This window comes from Canis lupus, chromosome 1, assembly GCF_011100685.1.
Source record: "Canis lupus familiaris isolate Mischka breed German Shepherd chromosome 1, alternate assembly UU_Cfam_GSD_1.0, whole genome shotgun sequence".
NCBI lineage: Eukaryota > Metazoa > Chordata > Mammalia > Carnivora > Canidae > Canis > Canis lupus.
The window spans coordinates 26,575,519-26,596,615 of record NC_049222.1 but is presented as its reverse complement, the minus strand read 5'-3'; the positions used below and the strand labels follow the sequence as shown (position 1 = coordinate 26,596,615).

Genomic DNA, 21,097 nt, shown 5'->3' with positions numbered 1-21,097 from the left:
CTTTTCAACCTCTGTAACATTGCTTCCGCAAGCTTCTCCTCTGCAACACCAAGGATCATTTTTCCAAAGCCCAAGCTATTTATTTATTATAAAAGTGAGAGAACTCTACAACATAACTGGAAATCTGCATCCACTTTAGTTCAAAGAAAAATTGCCATATCCTTTAATTGCTATACATAGATAAAATACAAAGATATAATTGCATACTCCGTTTTTAACTGCAACAGTAAACAAAATAAACATGTATACTAAGAATAGTAGGGTTAGAGCGTTAATAAGTAAAAATCCACCACTAAAAACCTGAAGTAGAAATTATTTTTACCCTCTAGTACTGGACTGTCATGGGCAAGATCTTGCTTGATTTCTGGCCTTGAAAGCAGGGGGCCTTCCAGGACCAGGTTTGGGGGAGGGAGGTTATATAAAATCACCCCCGGGGGAGGAATTATATTTTAAAAGTAAAAAATCTTATAGGCTATAACTCTTCATCAACTACAACTGTCACAACAGCTTTCACATTATTTGAGAGTTCATTGCAAGGTTGGATGTATCTAAAGCCCAATTTAGTAACAATGACTCAGGGAAGTAAAGCATAATTATATATGTACAGCATATAAGTTTTAAATCAAATGTCAAATCTTATAAGCTCTTAGAATTTGGAAGCACATTTTCTCCTTAATTATGCCATAGTCCTTTGTCACCTGCCATAAACTCCACATACACTATATGAAATATCCAGAAAAATTTCAAACTCCTTCTAATGGTATGTTTTTTCATTATTACCCAACAGGGACTATATCAAAGGTAACAGAGTACTTAAAATGCCACAAAAGGAACCATAAGATGCCCTAACATATCATGTTACAGCACATATGAAAGGTTTTCTTTTTCCCTTCATGTTTGGAAACGAGACTAGATTGTTCAACCATGATACTCTACCTAAATATGACAGATAAGTCTTAAAAGGACTTCTTATTATTTTTTTTTTTTTGTCTCACAAATGTGTGCTATAAACACCTAAGAGATATTAACCTTAGATCTTGGTCTCCTTTCTACATTATGTTTATATGTTTCTTTGCAGTCCTGGGTGTCACAAGGAGACAGTATTAACACATCAAAAAAGCAAAATGGAATATTCAATTCTAAACAAAAAACTAGTTCTTAATGAGCATAATGTTAATTTGGTAGAAGCTACTGCAATTAAATTCACATTGCTGACTCTTCTATACATTTTCTCAATGAACCAGGAAAGAATAATTCCACCAATATTAAATATAAAAATCTTTTAGCTTTAGATTTCCCTCCATCCAAGTGAAAATTTATGAATTCACACAAATAATGCTTTAAAACAATCTTAAGAATTGATCTTATTCCCCTAAATAGACAAGTCTTGCTAATGTTTTTGGCAACACCTTCTTTATCTTTGTGGGGTTCCCTCCTCCCTTCTTTTAGATATTGGAATGTTTTGGCCACAAGGTTAAGAAAAATTTCCCCATTTATCATGATCTGCCAAGCACAACAGGTCCCCAGACAATGCAGCCTTCTTCCACTTAACAAATTCAGCTCATCTTAGCCATAAGACTTCAAAAGAATTTAGCCACAGGCAAAGATTAGCAATCATTTGTTTTGCAGCATAAACATTAATCATAGTGTAACATGCTCTGGTGTACCTAACATTGTTTGTCTATTAGGTATAACTGATAACTGACCTTTTCAATTTGAATGATAACTAATATAGAGATAATCTGGTTTACTAATGTGTATTTATATAATTTATATGTAATAATTTTAGTAAAAGCTTCTGGTAAAATCTTAGTTTGAAACATATATATAAATTCTAAAAGATATTTTCAGTTAATATATAAAAACTCTCCTAATGTGTCCAAAGGTATCATAGTAACTTAAGGAAAATTGAGAAATCCTTTGACTTTAGAAACAAATTGATAGAATGTAAACAATAAAATGTTAGAGGTAATTTTAAATTGGGCATATGATGTAAATACTTCTGGCATACATCTATAGATTAATCTGAAGATTATTTATATCTGATATAAATACTTCTGGTACTTTTATATTGATTTTTAAAAAGTATACACAGAGCTGTATTTTCTAATTTTGTAAATTTTAAATTATTGATCTCCCATTTAAATGACAACTTTTATAAAGAGGAAATTCTGGGGTGTTGGCATCATTTTTTAAACTAAACTATATACAATAGTAAAAAATATATATATTTGTAGCACTATTTATTTTAATCATATATATTTTACAATTTTTAGCAACTTTTTCAGCTTTAAAATATAGTTTTATATTAAATCCATCTTGCAAACCATTGTTATAAAAACCTTATAAATCACCTTTCCTTAGATTTTCATACTAAAATGAAATTCCTCATTAGCCGAGTTAATAAAACACATTGTGACATATTTTACACACTAAGAAACACAAATTATAGATTCTGAGTAGATTTTCTAACAAATTATTATTATTATTAAAGATTTTATTTCTTTATTCATGAGAGACACAGAGAGAGGCAGAGACACAGGCAGAAGGAGAAGCAGGCTCCGGCACAAGGAGTCCTATGTGGGACTGAGTCCCGGGACCGGGATCACACCCTGAACTGAAGGCAGACTCTCAACTGCTGAGCCACCCAGCTGTCTCTTTTCTAACAAATTAAATTAAATTACATTAACATTTCTTATTACTCGAAAGCTAAGAGCATATGATAAAAGTTTCACATAAAACATTTCACACATACAAATATGTAATAAGAAGAAATTTTCCTATTAACTGTATAAGTTCAAGTAAAAACTAAGCAATTTATTATAAGCCTCTTTTAAATGTAGAACTTGATTCCCTACAAGAAGTGAGATTTATTCAAGTAATTTCATAGGCTTGTGGCCCTAAATCTTTATCTACCATAAGGAATAGAGTACCCTCTGCAGTCTTGAAGCAAAATGGATCCACATAGTGGCTAAACTCAAAGGTTAAAGAGTAAAGGAATCATAGATTAGGTCTATCTGTAGTGAAGGTCTCATTCTAGGTAAACCTAATAAATAATTGAAATATACTTACGATTTTTTCCTCTTTGGCCTCAATTAAAATGGCTTTGTGAGAGCAGGTTCTAAGGACAATTTATCTTGGTTTTCTCAATACACACTTATGAAGTCATCTGGCTTTTGTATTTCTTCAACAGCTGCATTACCTTCAAAATTGGCTGCACCATTTCCCCAAAGCAAAATTTAAGACTGCCCCCAGACACACACAACCAGCTTCCTTCTGCGGGTGGCTGCAAGCTTGAAAAGTCAGATCATACAATTTTGAAAATTCTAACAGTAATTTTTAAGAACTTAGGGGAAGAAAGAGAAAAATCAAAGTAGAGATTTGTAAAATTGACTTTTCTGTTTTCCTTTTCCTTCCTCCCTCCTAGCCTCCCTCTCTTCCTCTCTCGCTCTCCCCTCTTCCCCCCTTGCCTCCCTCTTCCTCTTCCTAAGAAGTTATAACACAAAGCATTATAGATCATTGCCAGTTCTGATAAGTAATATTTTAGTAGTTTGGAAAATTTTTGGTGAAAAAACAAGATCTCCAAAAGCAAAATAAGGTAGTGCAACATCACTGTTCAATTAGACAGGATTTCAGAAAATCCTAATTGCAATCCAGGAACAGAGCAGGAAACCAGAGAGTGCCGACTGATGCTCAGTAGACCCTGGAACCCAAACTGGAAAACTTATTGGCTGTGATAATTCAACCTCTCTCTCTTCAAATAGGTTCCCTAAACAATCTCACTGTGGCAATAAATCAGTGGTCACAGACACTTAGGATTAGAGGATATTTTCTCCTCCTGATTTGTGTTTTTCTCACAAGAATAATAAAACAGTATTGAGAACAAAGCTTTCCTTAGTCATCTTAGATGAAAGAAATCTTTTAGATACTGAAATGATTTTGACAATTTACTGCATCTTAGCCCCTTGATGCAGCAAAACAGCAATTCACACTCTTTCTTCATGAGATTCAAAGATACAAAAATATATTTAAATAATCTAAACCAAAACATATTAAAGGCTTCCACATCAAGGTTCTAAACCAAAGTACCACTCAACCGGACATCCAAATGAAGGTAAAACCAATCAGAAAGTTAAGATTTTTTAAAGAAGTTAAACTTGATTTTACTATTAACATTTTAGAAAAAAACTCCCATAAAAATAGGGAAATATTTGTTCTCTTAAAAAAATACAGTCATCATAGAGACGACTACATTTTAAATCTAATGAAAAGTCCAAATTCAGCACAATATTTCAAAGCAAAAAGTATCCAGAAATGAGTCTTTCATTTAAATAGTGTTAATTTTTTTAAATCCTACAGTCAATTTGGGTGTTTTCTCCATATTGACCCACTTGCTCAATTTTATGTACATATTTCTTCTATCATCCTTATGCTAAAACTGTGAAAAATCCAAATTATTTTAACTAACATTTTTCTCTGAGATTGAACTGCCTATATTTAAACGTATGACTTATCATGTAATATAGTAATTATTATAATGTTTCAATCAAAAGCTAAATACAACTTACCTCGTTTAAAGTCCCCAAAACCTGAAACTAATTACAGTTTTATTTGGAAGTTTTGTGTGTGCATAAGTGTGTGTGTGTGAAATTCAACAGCCAATAATTTCCACTCTCCAGTGTGAGTAGAATAAAACCCGGTTCGAGTATTACACAATACTCTGAAAGGTTTATAGTCTCTAACCAACATCGATAGCCTTAAAAACACTGTGCTCTGGCAGGAACCCTCAGGCTCCAGGAGCAGTGTAGTTATTTAGGTTAACTAGGAGGACACCTGGAGAGTAAACACTCTTAGCTCCAGCCAATGGCTCTCCATGCCCTTCTGTTTATAGTAAGATGACTTGCCATCCGAGGTCACTCCCATGGACAGTAACTGTCTTTCAGTGGGCACACATGAAACATACTGCATTTATCCTGATTTCTAGGTTACTAACCTACTGTCCTCACAACTCACTGGTATAGCTATTCAAAGAGTGAAATCCCTGAATTAAATTTTCTAAAATCAAATTTTAATTTCTCTTAAAGCAAAACATCTCTGTAGAAGAAATACCTCTTGACCAGTTAAGGATTGATACTCATTTAAATAAAGATTCATGAAATTGTTACTTGTCCCAAACCAGCATTTTGGTTTTTGTTCCCTTTGGGTTTTGTTTTGTTTTTCAGTCGAGGAAGAAGTCCTGTAAATTTTTACTTTCATTATTACATTTCTCCATTAAGTCCAACATTTTCTCCTTCCCTTGAGCACACACACATATGCTGACAAAATGGGAAGATAATCACAAGCATTTTTATTTAATTCATTTTTTATGTATCTTTGAAGTAGAGGAAGGGATGATCACAATTATATTTGCACAGAAGTTATCATTTTATGTAAAATGTTTTCTAACACAAAGCCTTTTATGTTTACAAAGGAAGAAGAGAGATATGTTAAATTCTAATATAATGAAAACAAAGAGCTAAATTCAAGAGATAAGGGTAATGCAAATTAAGTCCATTCTCTGGAACTGAGGTTCCTTTTCTTTCTCATTTATTAAAAAAAAAAAAAAACAATTGTTTTCTTTAGAGAAAATGATATTATGAACTTTCATCCCTTCGCCCTTTAAAAATATGCCCCATAGACCTCAAAAGACTATGCTCATTTGATAAGTTCCTTGTACAATATTTCAATGTAGCATTTATAGGCATTAGGGGAATTACTGCCTCCAATTTGTCTACATAATTCTGGGATGATTTCTTCCATTTTTCTTGATCTTTATACAGTGTGGCTCTAAATGCCACAGTGAGGCAAAGCTTTCAAAAGAAAGGCCGATAGCCAATGAGTAAACAGCTCAATCTAAATGATATGTAGCACGTTTGTTTTGGAGTAGTTTTCATTTTCAAGGGAGGAACTGAGTAAAAAGCCATCACCTACTTCGGGTTTAGGCAGCTCTGCAGAAACCCCAGTGCCCTGGGGAACTGAAGACGGCGCTGTCTTCCCATAGAGCCAGCTCTCATGCTGCTGTAGCTAAGACACTTGATAAGTGTAAACAATCCACCTGCAGCACCTGTTCAGCCCAGGTTTTGATGCCACAATGCTTTCTTGACAGAGAGTTGACTGGCTCTATTAGAGTTAATAAAATGTACTGATCAATTATTTTAGAGACCTCATTTTGACAGATTCAGTTCTTTGTTCCTAGTATGGTTGGACCACTAAAAGTTGTCATCTTTGCAGCCAAAGCTTAAGTAGTTCTAGCTTCTAGAGGACTATGGTATAAATTAGAGTTTTTAATTTCAAAAAGCTATACTTATGAAATGGCTACTTTCTTAAGGGACTGTAGGTCATTCAATATTTTCTAAACTTGGAAGAGCTCAAGAAACATTCATTGAAGCAAAATCTGTGTCCATTCTTGTTACAATAGAGACCCAATGAACTGTACTATCAAAACCCTGAGGAGGACAAAGTAAGTTCTTGAATTTTTTTTTAAAGATTTTACTTATTTATTCATGAGAGACACACAGAGAGAGAGAGAGGCAGAGACACAGGTAGAGGGAGAAGCAGGCTCCATGCAGGATGATGTGGGACTCGATCCCAAGTCTCCATGATCACACCCTGGGCTGAAGGTGGCGCTAAACCGCTGAGCCACCCAGGCTGCCCAGTTCATGAATTAAAGACTGGCTAGAGGTAATCTTTCCCAATCTGAGCATGGGGAGCAGTGAGGAAGAGGGTCAGTGAGCACAGTGTGATGAAAACTTTATAAATAAGGGAACTAGTTCCCTATGAGCATGAAAACAAATGTCATTTGTAGTTAAAACTCTTTAAGAGAACCAAGAACTACAATCTTTCTGATGAAAAATATAACCTTTACCTCAGCTGACATTAGGTCATTAAGGTGTTCCTAAAATCATAAAAGTAATTGTTGTACCATTATTTTACATTGTTTAAACTAAGGAAGAAAATTACATTGATTTTTTTTTAAATAATATTTACGAACAGATTGTTGAGGGGCTCTTCTAGCCCTGAGGTACTGCTACCAACTAATTACATGAACTGGAACAAATAGATAAACTGTTCTTCCTTTCTTCTTTTTTTTTTTTTAAAGATTTATTTATTTATTTGAGAGAGAGAGAATGAGAGAGAGAGAGAGTGCACAGGAAGAGGGGAGCAGAAGGAAAGGGAGAGTATCTCAAGCAGATCCCCTGCTGAATACTGAGCCCAACTCGGGGCTCCATCCAAGAACCTTGAGATCACAACCCAAGCCAAAATCAAGAGTCAGATGTTCAAAGGACTGAACCACCCAGGGACCCCAATAAACTTTCCCTTCTAGGTATCCCTTTCTCCTCCTGTGGAACTAAGATTTCCATCTCTAAGTGTCAATGGAACTTTATTTTTTCAATGCAACCATATATTTTTGAGACTTTACCTATCAAATATATTTCATTTAACCACAATTTTTTCCATTACCCACTCTTAAAATCAAGCAGACAGTTGTCAATCAATGCCAATTATATGAAGTAGCCTGTAAGTACAACTGAGTTAATAAAATAGCCAAAATCAAAGGAACTAGATATCTTTGAAAGCCAGTAGAGGCTTGATACGGGTAAATGCTTGATTTCCCTCTTATTCTAAAATACTGAAAATGGCACTTTGACATCAAAACACTCCCTTTCCATGATTTAAGTGCAGTCAGTGAGGACCTGCCCCACATTCTGATAGAAGTGAAATTCTTATGAACCGCTTGGTAGCCGATGTATCCCAGCAGTGGCTTGCATCGTGCTGTTGTTGCACTGGTATTTGTCAAATGTGTGAATATCCCCCAAGGTAATATGTGAAATGAGATGAAGTTTACTCAATCTTAACAACAACTCAAAGGTTTAGTAGAAATCACATCATTTTTAAAAGGTTTATTTGAGAGAGAGAGAGAGTGCGCAGCGGGAGCGGGGGGGGGAGTACAATGAGGGGCAGAAGGTGGGAGGAAGAGAGAGAATCTCCAGTGGATGGACTCCCAGACAAGTGGAGAGCTGATGTAGGGCTCAATCCCATGACCCTGAAACTGTAACCTAAGCCAAAATTAAGAGTTAGATGTTCAACCAACTGAGTCACCCAGGTGCCCCTCACATAATTCTTTTTTTAAATTAAAAAAAAAAAAAATCAGGTACTGCTGTTTACAAGTGCATCCTTCACATTTATCCTGAATACCCACTCTCCATAAAATCATAACACAAGGTAGATGGTTTTGGGCTCTTTGTTCTTCCTTTTTTCCCCACTACATGGCATCATTATTTTTGTATGTTGTCAAGTAATCTATCAAGTACCCACCCTCTCCAAAGTTATAAAATACCTCCAGGTTCTTTCATAGCATTTCTTGCCACTTTTCATTAATGTCCGATTCAACATTAAGATAACTTTGTAAGAAGTGTCAAGGAAAGATATTAAAATCAAGAGATAAAACAGAGCCAACATGGGAAAACAAAAGAGAACCAAAAGTACAATCACATAATTCTGACAACCGAAAAATCATAGAGAAGGGAGAGAAAAACAATTTAAAATGTCTGTAGGTACAATAAATTCTCAAATTGCTAGTTTGGAAAAGCCCATATGGAATCAAAACTAAACAGCTACCACAAATTATAACCACCTCCTTAGCTAGGTTACTGATGTGGTATCTATATTAGAATACAAAAACCAATACCTAAGAGCCTATTTTAAAATAAACATTTTGCAAATTATGCCCATGCCATCATAGAACAAATACTATATAGTAATCAATGCAGTAATTATATTTGCCATTTGATTATACTTCCTTCTTTTTCTGTTAAGGCTGTCAAACTCAAGGATATTCAGGAACCAAGCGGGCAATCTGGAGAAGTGAAGGTGGTCAAATGGAGGTGGGGGCTGGCAAAATGCTTGAATATCCCTAAACCGCTCAAATTCTGTACTTCCTCCCTAGATAACTCATGTGTTTTCAAGTCTTAAATGCCATCTGTATGCTGTAGATTTCCAAATTTTCATCACCTCCTGAGATCCATCAACTGGGTTCCAAACTCTTGCATTCTCCAATGTGTATTTCTATATAAATATCTCACAGCCTTATCAAACTTTAATATGTCTAATGCTAAGGCTCTTTACTACTCCACCAATCCTATCTTTATTGTCCAATATTCTCCATATAAATAAAGCCAGAAACTAGAGTCACTGGGTCCTCCTTTTCCTCAAATTCTGTATCTAAATTCATCTATGCAGCAGAATTAGACCAACCTGAAGAATTAACCTCAACCTTGTCCCCTAGAGTACTAGGCCAAATCAACTGAATAAATCTCATAAACTATTAAAGTCAACCTTTAAGAAAGCCAAGTGGCTTTACCCTTAAGTTTCTGTAGTGACCTTTCCACCTAGTTTTCAGATATCAAGGAGCCCTACAATAGGAACTCTGGGGCAATTCTTAACATCCTTAACAACCCTGGCCAGTGATTTGAGCCTGGGCTGAATACCACCAGGATCAAGATGGTATTACTGATCACTTCAGCTAAAATCAGGAACAAGTTTCATACCACCTTTTCTAAATGGAGACAGAGGTAACAGTCCACAGGGCACACATAAATAATGAGTCAGTTACCCCTCCATAAAACTTCCCTGAGTGAACAAGAGTAGCTTCATTTTGGATAGAGCTCCACATCTGGCAAGTATATGATCTACAATCCTTAAATACTTGAATGTCTCTCATAACATCCCTAACATAAAAGTCTTCCAAACAAGTACAGCTATAAGATGTACATAAAGCCCCCAGAAAGAAAGTGTTTTTTATAACATTTAGCACCCCACAAGTAGGATCCATATCAGTTGGTGAGATATATGTGGATGGTGCCTCTAATGTGGATTCTAGGTCTTAAGATTCCCAGTTCAGTTCCAATAACTGAGTTCAGTTTTGGCAATGAGTCAGTTCAATCTCTATTTGTCCACACCACTAACCGGTGGCATTTATTTGTCACATGGAATGAATAATAGCTATGGAAAAGATGGGGATGGCATCTAAATGTGTTCATACATTTTTTGCATGAGGGGTGGAGGGGCTGAGCCACCTTCTTCTGTTGTCCATAAGACTCCTTGGTCAAGTAAGGGCAAATGGTACTCAAACCACGTCAGAGCCATCTAGCAGGGGATAGCAGAGCCAAAAGTCACTTAAATTTAGGGTGCTTCTAACAGTATGAGAGAGCCACACTAGGGCAGTTTCCTTCAAGAAGAAGGTTCCAAGAATGTCTATGAAAGATCAAAAACATCATTAATGTTTTTTTGAATACTGCACCTCCCAGGTCTAAAGTTTCCTATCCACAGATTCAGTCATTGCTTTTCCTCCATACCATAAAATCATGTCATGTTCCAGCAGTCACTACTTTATCCTTTTCTAATCATCCCATACTTTCTGGATATCTTTTATCCAGAAAGGTCAAGAGCAAGAGGATCAGGCTATTTTTAGAAAACTTATAGAGGTCATCAAGGGAGATTTCAGTATCTAGGGAAGATCAGTGAGCAGCTCAAGTGATCAATATCATTATAATCAAGATGATTCAATGTAACAAGAAATTTCAAGTGGCTGAACCAATATAAATATGAATCCTCTCTTTCCCCTTTTGACCATGCTGCCACCCAGAGGGTAGACCAAACAGGATGATCTGGGGTAGCTCTTAGGAGAAAGAAAGACTCATCATCTAGGGATAGTCAGGATGGTATCCCAAATCTTCAAAATATGAAATTTGAAACCTTTTACCCCTTCAATCCTTATCGTAATTGAGGAAGTGGTCAAGACATGATTCAAAACTGGGACCAGCTAGATTCAGCAACCAAAGTGTTTTACTAATATATATGGACCAGAGAAGGTCAGAGAGTTATATATCTTTTGAGTTGACTTTACGGAGGCTGTTCCAATGTTCAACAATACAAAATGCTTGTGGATGACAGGGAGCACAGAAGGGCCACTGGATACCTTGCCTATCAGCCCTGGTTTCTGCGATAGAAGGTACACCACTGTCAGACTTATCTAGATTAATTTCAAGGGCCACGATAGTGTGGCTGAAGTTGGCTGATTAGAACAGACCAGCAAAGCCATAACCTGGAAAACTGTCCACAGCAGTGAGGTACCATCGACATCCCAAGAGGAGGTCCAATGCACCCAATCTGTCAGGAATGGCAGGGATAAACCACTGTAAGATGTGTCTCCCCACCATCTCACTGAGACAAACAAGTCATCTGTTAGCATGAGTCATCAGTATTCCACACCAGTCACTCCACATGGAAGCTGAGTGCTTCACCTCCTACTCAGTCTTTGGCTATGGGTCTGCTGCATGTTCAGTACTGTAATGAATCTAGGCAGCAATGGCAAAAGTCTGGTGCAAACTGAACCAGCAGCTTGATTCCAGTTGGTTCTTATCAGAGAGTAGGCCCTTACCTTAAAGGTCTTCATGAATGACTCTGACAGCTTAACCATTTCCATCACTTGTGGCCCCCCAGAGGATTTTTTTTTTTAAAGATTTTATGTATTTATACATGAGACACACACAGAGAGAGAGAGAGAGAGAGAGAGAGAGAGGCAGAGACATAGGCAGAGAGAGAAGCAGGCTCCATGCAGGGAGCTTGATGTGGGACTCAATCCTGGGACTCCAGGATCATGCTCTGGGCCAAAGGCAGGTGCTCAACCACTGAGCCACCCAGGCATCCCCAGAGGATGTTTTGAATCTGCCTGTTGGTAGTTTTTCAAGTGGCAAACCCCACAAATACATCATTGACAACACTCCTGGAGACAGTAACTATGCAACAAGATTCATCAAAAGGAATATTGGCCAGCACTAGGAGAATTGCCTTGAATTCTGCACACTGAGAGAGACAATATCCATTCTATGCATAGCTGATGGTGAGCTGAACAGTCACTGCAGCCCAAGCCTAACCAAATAAGGTTTTAACCTCACCAATCCATCAGCAAACAAGAAAGCCCAGGAATTTAAAGGAACCTTCTGTGAGTCAGGAGATAAAAGTTTTCCCTAAAGGGAGAGCTGTCATTTTTTCAAGGGAAATTAAGATGCTTCTGATATCAAGCTGGTTGCATTCCTGACCGTATCATTTCCATTGATATAGGCCTGCTGGGCCCTTCTTATCCCATTACTCACTAAGTATGAACCGATATACTCCAAAGTGTAAATATCAGATGGAAGAGTCACAAGGCCTCCATGGGCCAGGCATTCAGTTGGACTCAAAAGAAGTATACCTGGTATCTATATCAGGGATATGGGGAAACCAGAAGTGGTACAACCCCATGAAAGTTGCTTCTCAGAAATCTCCCCAAGGGGGAAAAACTTCCTTATAGCAGCCCACTGCAAGAACTCTAAGACCCTCCACTGTTTCCTCCTGGACCTACGATTGGTATGACAGACGGCAGGAGGGACAGGCCATAAAATGGACCAGGCTTTGCCATTTTTTTTTTTTTTTGGCTTTGCCATTTTAAACAAGTATTATACACCCCACACTTTCATATTTTGAGTGAACCACCAAAGTTCTAGTCATTTGCTTGGTTATTACCCATATAGTTTCAAATTTCCCTCATTTCATGCTTAGGCCATGGAATTAAACTATTGTCTGGAGAGGGTCAGAGGCCTCCTCCAGACCAGGATGGGTCATTATACTATTTGTCACAATGGGGTGGATTTGAAGCTTCCCCTGAGATTGATGAGGAAGTCCCCATGCCTCAAATAGGGTGACATACAAGCAGGGTATCTTTCAGCAACTGATGCTGAACCTACATTATAACTACCTCACTAATCCATCCTCATTAACTGGCCATAAAATGGAGGACCGTTTTTTCCCTAATTGACCAAATAAGTTGGTCAAAATGTTCACTAATAATGTCCATAGATTTCCCTGAAATCCCTTTGACTGCCCATGAAGTCCTTATCTTTTCTCTTTCATAAAGCCTTGTCTCTATCTACATCCCCACCTCATCACTAAAACTGCCCAAAATTGTGGAGGGTCTGGGGTTTTACCCTATTTACAAGCTAATAAGTTAGCCTGTCACAATTTCACAGAGGCTGGCAGAGTATACAAGACTTCTAGGTCAGATACCAAGGACTCTATATTCACAGAAATAGTGGAAGGCAAAATATCATCATTTCTTAATAGAGTTCCTGAATTCCAATTTCTACAGGTTCCAGTTCCAGGACATCAGGACATGCAATGGGCTGCAATTACAGCTAAAACAACTCTGTGCTTATGGAGCCCAAATCTTTTATAATGGGCAATAAACATGCTACTCTCTGCTACAGAGGAATGAGTTTTATTTTATAGGCAAATATTTCCAAACTAAAATCAACTCAGCAATGAGGAATAATTATACATTACTACCTGGTCTATTAAACAAAATATTGTAAGATACACAATTTTGGTCCCAACCACCTGCCTCAATTATCTAATATTGAAACCTCACAACTTCTACCAGGAAACAAGGGCCAAACAAGAGTCAGACTTTGCTTCCTAACAGTCAGAAAAAATAACAAAGTTTATACACCTGTGTTCATGGATTATATTAGTATAGGACAGTCCAATGGACTCTTACTCAGAGGCTATTAAATATTACTTTACACATGCCTTAGAAACTAAATATTTAATTTCTACATTGCAGCTCCTTTAAAAAAAAAAAAGGAAGGAAGGAAGGAAAAAAGAATAGCTCACATCAAATGAAAGTAATCCAATAGAGAAAACAGAAAACTATGATTCCAAAGTAAGAATCCAAAAGACATTTATGTAAGTACAACTGGCCTTCCATACTCCAACTGCCTCTTAGTGTTTCAGTTCATTAAATGATTGCACAATGATGACCTTGGGCAGCAGGAAAATATGAAAATGTTCAGCAAGGAGATCTTCACAGCAGAAAGAGCCCAGGACTAGGTGTCAGAGGCTGGAGCTCTCATCTAACCTGCTGGCAAAGTAACCTTGGGTGAGTCTTCCTCCTTCAATCACAGAATCACAGTGCCTATATTTGTCAAACAAAAAACCCAATGTCTTATGTATCTCAGCTGGTTGCCTTAAGCTATTTTCTATAATGTGCTTTGTAAACTATACAGTTGTCTCCCTAATTCTTATGTCTGACAATTCTTCTCCATGACACTGTATGCCAGCCACCGTGGACTTCCGTCAGTTTCTCAAAAAAAAAAAAATTCTTTCTCCTACCAAGGCCTCTCATTCATATTTCCAGCCCCAAGGTGCTCTCGCTCCATTCTGTAAGACTGGCTGTCTCTTACCCTTCAGGCCTCAGCTTAAACTTCATTTTCTCAAAGATATCTTTTTCAATCACTCCATCTAAAAGCAGTTTTGCCCTATCCTCTCTTGTAGTATACTCTCATTTTCCTTCTTAGTGCTTATCACAATCTGCAGGTGTGTGGGTGCATTTTCATCTAATGTCCATCTCCCTACTAGTTCATAGACTGCAAAAACTGGACCTATGTCTGTTTTTCCTTCAGTTTATATAGAGGGCCTGGTGGAGTGCACAACATAGGATAGCCATCTACAAAACTTTGTTAACGATGGACTGAATGAATATGTTAATGTAAGGCCACATTGTCCGTGCATTTTAAGAAGCAAATATATGTGAAATTATTTTTAGAAAAATGCTCAATCAAAACAATCCAACTAGAAAAAAGTCTGGCCTTTAAATGGGTAAAAATTAGGATATCTGAAAAAATAATGAAAATGGATGATTCCTTTCCACTGTGGGTTTCATGTAGAAGTACTCTAGAGATGCATTTTCCAGTTCAAAAACAAGACAGAGTTTTTTAGAATCACCTACTCATGCTCTCCTTTGATCCTGTGAGATGGTTGTTATCTTGATTTCACAGAAAAAAAATAATTGAAAATTTAGATATTTAGTAATTTTCTCATGGTCACAATAATAATATTCAAATTCATTCAAATTCAAATTCAAATTCGGGTTCTTTGATACAAGTCCAGTACCCTCCAGTGTACTATGCTACTTCTGCTTTAAGGAGATGGCTCTGTTCAAAGGATTAGGTACAAACATTTTGGTTTCTTACTATCAAATTAATTTCAGACCAGTGACTTTTGCTGTGTTGAAGCAAGAACTTCAATAAAGTTACCAGTAAATCAACAGAAGCAATGAAGTTATCAGGGGTTCACCTCAGGGTTTGTTTTACCTTTAACATTTGCTTTTATTCAAACCATACTGAGAGGAAAATATCATGTAGTAGCAAGACTTAATATTTCGGGCAAACTGGGCCTAATGATATATATGGAAAATCTACACAATTATGTATATATACATACACACGTGCAATATAATTATTGGTCTTAAATATATAAATACATAAAAAATATAAAATATATAAATATCATACACACACTATTGTCCATCAAATAACAGTAAGCCCTACCATAGTACAAAATCTGTGCCCCATGCAAAATTATCAGAAAGACTCTTATACTCTTGTCTTACTTACAAAACAAACAACCCCAGTGATGAAAAGCTCCATTTTGTGTGAATGCATCCTAAGAGAAATAAGTGTTAATAAGAAAACAGCTGCTTCTGCATAACAGGGTTCTGTGCCTTTGAAAACTACTGGAAAAGAGTTTAGATTTTTCGGTATGACATGGATGGGGGGGGTGTGGATTTATGTCAACATTTATGTCAAATGTACAGGGTAAGACATTGGGAGGTATTTTAGGAATTCTCCAAATGATTTCTTCAGTTCAAAAATTATTTTATTAGATATTAGACAGATCAGGTACTATCATTTAATTAGGTTGGAAAGAAGTTACTTCTATAAAATTCATTTTCCTACCTTAACGTTCAGATATTTCTGCAAAATAGGTCTTAGAAGACTACTAAAGTCCTCCCTTTTATTTACTAGGAACTGAAAATGGTAGAGTATATATGTAAACAGAAGACTAGTTAATTTTTTCTGCTCTTTCATAATAGGCAATAAACTCTTAAAGTAGGATTATCTCCACTCAGAAAGGCTCAGTTTAGCCAAAATAGAAAAAAATGAGAAATAAGACTACTTAAAAGCTAGGGCCATTACATGTAGTGTAACTATAAATATACAGAAAAAAAAATAACTTTTTTAAAATTTAGCTTTCAAGTTTATCATGAATTATAAATGAAAATAACTATTTCATCCCAATTCTGGTTTAAATAAATGATTGAGTCTAAATATCTGAGAGAAAAACTGCCTGATTCTTTTTATTTTTTATTTTTTTTTATTTTTTAACTGCCTGATTCTAATTAAAAGTTTGGGACTAATTTCTCCTAAACTACTCCATTACCCATTAGTTCTAAGAATAGATATTTAAGTTGACTACTATATAAGTTTACTATATTCTCATACATTTTCCTATTAGTTACTATGATGCTAAAACACAATAGAGCTCTTACATTTAAAAAACTCACTGGATTAACTGATATTCATCATTCTTTTTAAAAAATTTTTAAGTTTTTATTTAAATCCTAGTTAGTTAACATATAATGTAATACTGGTTTCAGGAGTAGAATTTAGTGATTCACCACTTATATATAACACCCAGAGCTCATCACAAGTGCCCTCCATTCTGAATAGTGCTCTGACACTTTGAATGCTAATGGATGGTAGGCTATTCTTCAGCAAGATCATTCTCAAAGCTCTTTCACATTCATTATATCATCTGGTCTTCATACTATCAAAATAGCTGGCTTTATAACAATAGCTAACATTTCTAAACCTGAAACTGAGCAAGCATCACTATGACCTCAGCAGCGGTCAACTCCCACTATCCTCTGTACAGCTTTTATGGTAACAGTTATGAACAGTAAATAATAACCTCAGAAATAAAAAGATTTTATGAAAAGTACTATAGAGAGTTCTGGTCAAGCACTGATTTCCCTAACGTCATCATTAACTATCATCAACATATGTATCAATACAACTTGAGTCAAACATTTTTAATAATACACATGTATTATTCCATTTGAGTGAAAAACTACAAATAGGTGGTATGACTCTTGACTTTAAGGTTGACAGTATGTGTTATCAACTGAATGTTTCCAAATTCATATGCTGAAGCCCTAACCTCCAATGGGATGGTATCTGCAGGTGGGGCCTTTCAAAGGTAAGAAGGTTAGATGAAATCCTAAGGGGGGATTAATGCCTTTACAAAAAGGAACACCAGCAAGTTTGCTGTCTATCTCTCCACAATGGGAGGATATGGGGAGAAGGCAGCTATCTACAAGCCAGGAAGAGAGCTCTCACCAGCAACCAACCATGCTGGCACCTTGATCCTGGACTTGCCAACCTATAGAATTACGAGAAATCAATTACTATTGTTTAAGCTACTGGTCTATATTTGTTATGGCAGCTCCAGCTAAGACAATATGAAACTGTATAATATAATCATACTGATAATTATTTTTCTAATAAAAGTGTGCTATTTATTTATTTATTTATTTACATTTTTACATTCAAAAATCTGGATTCTTACAGTATATAATATTAAAAAAATCAACATAGGAAGCTTAATATTTGAATTTAAATAATGACATAAAGCTATTTAGAGACCTTACCCAATTACTTATACAGTCATCACTGAGGAAAAAGCCATCAAGAGTAAGCGTAGGACTGGGTTCATCCCCAGGAAATGGTAATTATTAAAGAACTCTTTTTCAACATGATCTGTCTGAACTCTATTAGAATGTCCATGGACTCAAAAGATAGATTTGGTATTCTACTATCCAAAAACTGCAGCAGTAGTCTTTTATTTTTTTTTATTTATTTTTTTTTTTGCAGCAGTAGTCTTAATGAGAAACTGATCATACTCAACAAAATTTAGGTTCTACAGACAAGCCTTGTTTCTGTGATTTCCCATAAACCTCCATGTGAATTAAAAACAAAAGCAAAACAAAACAAAACAAAACTACATCTTAACCAATTTTCAATGGATCTGAGTCATATCTTCATACAGAAGCTGAAAGCCTTCATAAACAGAAATAAACTTTCTCATATTTTTTCTCTTAGCATAACTTTTAATAAACTGAAGAACTCTAGATCCCTTCTTCCCCTAAACTATTCTTTAACTATCAAGTATTCTTGTTACAGAAGTCCTACCAGAAATGACCCTAAGAAATTTATAGGAATCCTTGTAAGAATTTTGACAGAAAAAGGGCAGTATAAACTGATTAAAGAGAGCACACACTTTGGAATTAGAAGTAGAGAATCAAGTTCCATCTCTGCTGCTTACCAATAATGTGAGATTTTTAATCAGAAATATTAAGATAAAATAACAGTACCTGAGTCATTCTGCTCAATAAATATGGTGATGAACTTGGAGTATATGGCACAGTATAAACACTAAAGAAACATGAGTTCATCTTGATCATCTTCCTCTATTATGACTATCATTAACACCATGACTTTTTAATCTACCACTACCACTACCACTACTACCTATAACAATAACTGTTATTATTACTGGTGGTTTGTTCAGTACTGGAAATATTACAGCTTTACCTCTCTGAAACTTATGGTTATACAAAGTTTATTCAAAGATTCAGGTAACATTTTGTTACTGAAGCAGCAGCCAAGGATTTATAAAGCATATATAACTGTGCCTTGAATATTATCAACATCATAAAGTTATGAGGGCTGCAATTTTCCTTAAAATACTATAGCACATAAAATGTACTACCTATCATGTGCAGGTTACTTAGATTAAGTGATGATTTAGGTTATTGTAAGCATTTCATAAAAAAATGCAACAGCACCTCACATTCTGTGAGGCGGCTACTAAGTCTTCTGGTATCTGTATATTCATCAACAACTAACACTCTGAAAATGAGAATATTTAATGTCAGAAGTGGGTTTTCACTGATGAAAACAATAGCTTCTTCACTAGCACTGTGAACGTGAACAAGATTGTTAACACAGATGAGAATAAACTATTCAAAATAAGTGTTCACTAAAATATTTTAGCAACACTTCCCACTCTTGCATAAATTGAGTATAGAAATCAGAGAGGCCTGCAGCCTTTGCTTTTAAGATGTCTTTGACTAACTCTTTGAGAAATCTTAAGCTCAGACATGAACCATAGAAGACTGATTGTCTGATACGGGCCAGTAAGGTGAGAGAATCCTGATTTTGGAATTTTGACATTTCTATCAACTGCAGCTTCCATACCAGGTGGTGGCCACAACACTTAAAGTCATAGAGCTAGAACTTTTCTGAGCCTAGAGAACAAACTATAGAAGCAGGTTTTTTTGTGTTTGCTTGCTAATAAACATTTAATGAACTTTTTTTTTTAAGAGACTCTTTTTTTTTTTTTTTTTTTTTTTTATGATAGTCACAGAGAGAGGCAGAGACACAGGCAGAGGGAGAAGCAGGCTCCATGCACCGGGAGCCCGACGTGGGATTCGATCCCGGGTCTCCAGGATCGCGCCCTGGGCCAAAGGCAGGCGCCAAACCGCTGCGCCACCCAGGGATCCCCATTTAATGAACTTTTATACAGAAGGCAGAATCTGGCTGAGACGTCATTCATTTTTTTTATTCAGGAGCAAGGTTTGAAGGGAAGAGTGGATAACCTTCACTCATCTCAACACTAACTCCTAACAGAACTAAAGAACTGTAATTTCACTATATATCCCACACAGAAGGGCAGGTACATTCACACACCAGTGCTCCTCCCTGGGAAGATGTTAGAAATAGAATACTGATTAACAAATACTTGAGAAATTATGTAAACTTGAAATAGAGAAATGAATGAATAACAACAACATTATTATCTATTATTCAGGAAAATTCTCTCCATTGTTACAGAAATAAACATTCTCTATAAGACTCTTCCTTTTATTAAACTTGGCTTCAACTTTATCTTTCTCTTTCTCCTTTCAATGCAGCTGCAATTCCGACCCCATGATCATCAAGTTTTGTAAATTAAGTCACATTCATTACTTATATTCATTAGTTATAAATCTCCAAACGTTTTCTTTTCCATCCGTTTTCATTTCTATTTATTGATGAAACAGTATTAAAGAACTTTTTAAAAGAAAAAATACTCCCACTATTCTGTCAGAAAAGCTATTGACATTATGCAACTTTTCTAGATTCCCTGAAGTTATCTTCCACATATCTATATTATATTTATATGTTTATATGACATTTTAAACCACCTATGTATATGATATGAAATAAATACAAATCATAATGCACATGAACGTACTGCATAGTTTCCTTCATTTAATATTAGGTATATTATTTAAAAATATTTCTATGTTGTTTCATTCTTATCTTTTTAAACTCCAGACTATTCACCATAATAAAAAAAAAAATCTCAATACAAACTTCCTTTTGAACAAGAGTTGATGGGTCATTCCCATGGCAGCCACTGAATTGTGAGATTATTTTATCAATGTTAGGCAAATTAGAACACATTTTGTACACAAAACAGTGCTTAAAGTACATAAACTATTGAAACTGTAGGGCTAATTGCAATTCTTTTTTAGCAACAAAAATATAGATAAAAGTCAAATGTACATTTAGAAAGCATTTGGCTCTGGGTGATAATGATGGGTCAATGTAGGTTCATCACTTCTTATCAAAAGTGTCACCATGGCATGGATGTGGGAAGCTATGCATATGCAGGGATAGGGAGGATATGGACACCTTCTCTAAATGCCACTCAGTTTTGCTGTAAATCGCTCTAAAAAATAAACTACAGATGCTTTAAAAAATAAAGTTCATTAATTAAAAAAATATTTGTTTGGCAGCCTTCAAAAAGATTAAGCTGTAAAGTTTCTGATATTAAAAAATTTAGATCTATAGCTCAAGAACAAATACTAAGTAATAAAGTAGGGATTCAATAAACATTATTTTTGTTCTGTTATTTTTGTCTTTAACACAGCATTAAGTTTTGCCATTTCTTTAAATTCTTCTTCATGACTGGTTTAAAAATAATCTCAGATGGGTGAGGGCAGTAGGCAGAGGGTTGGACAGACAAATTTGGTATCTGTTGCTGACCATTAAAGACGCATGATGGGCCTAAG

At 35.7% G+C, this 21,097-nt stretch overlaps 1 protein-coding gene and 1 long non-coding RNA gene across 11 annotated transcripts in view; one reads left to right on the top strand and one right to left on the bottom strand.

Moving 5' to 3' along the window:
- LOC111095294 overlaps window positions 1-9,171 on the top strand; it is a 28,738-nt gene extending 19,567 nt beyond the window's left edge. For both annotated transcript variants that reach the window (XR_005353517.1, XR_005353515.1), the window contains one exon: window positions 8,857-9,171. This is a non-coding gene — a long non-coding RNA (uncharacterized LOC111095294). The remainder of the gene's footprint in view (window positions 1-8,856) is intronic.
- EYA4 (EYA transcriptional coactivator and phosphatase 4) overlaps window positions 1-21,097 on the bottom strand; it is a 306,025-nt gene that overhangs the window by 141,349 nt on the left and 143,579 nt on the right. The window lies entirely within an intron of this gene.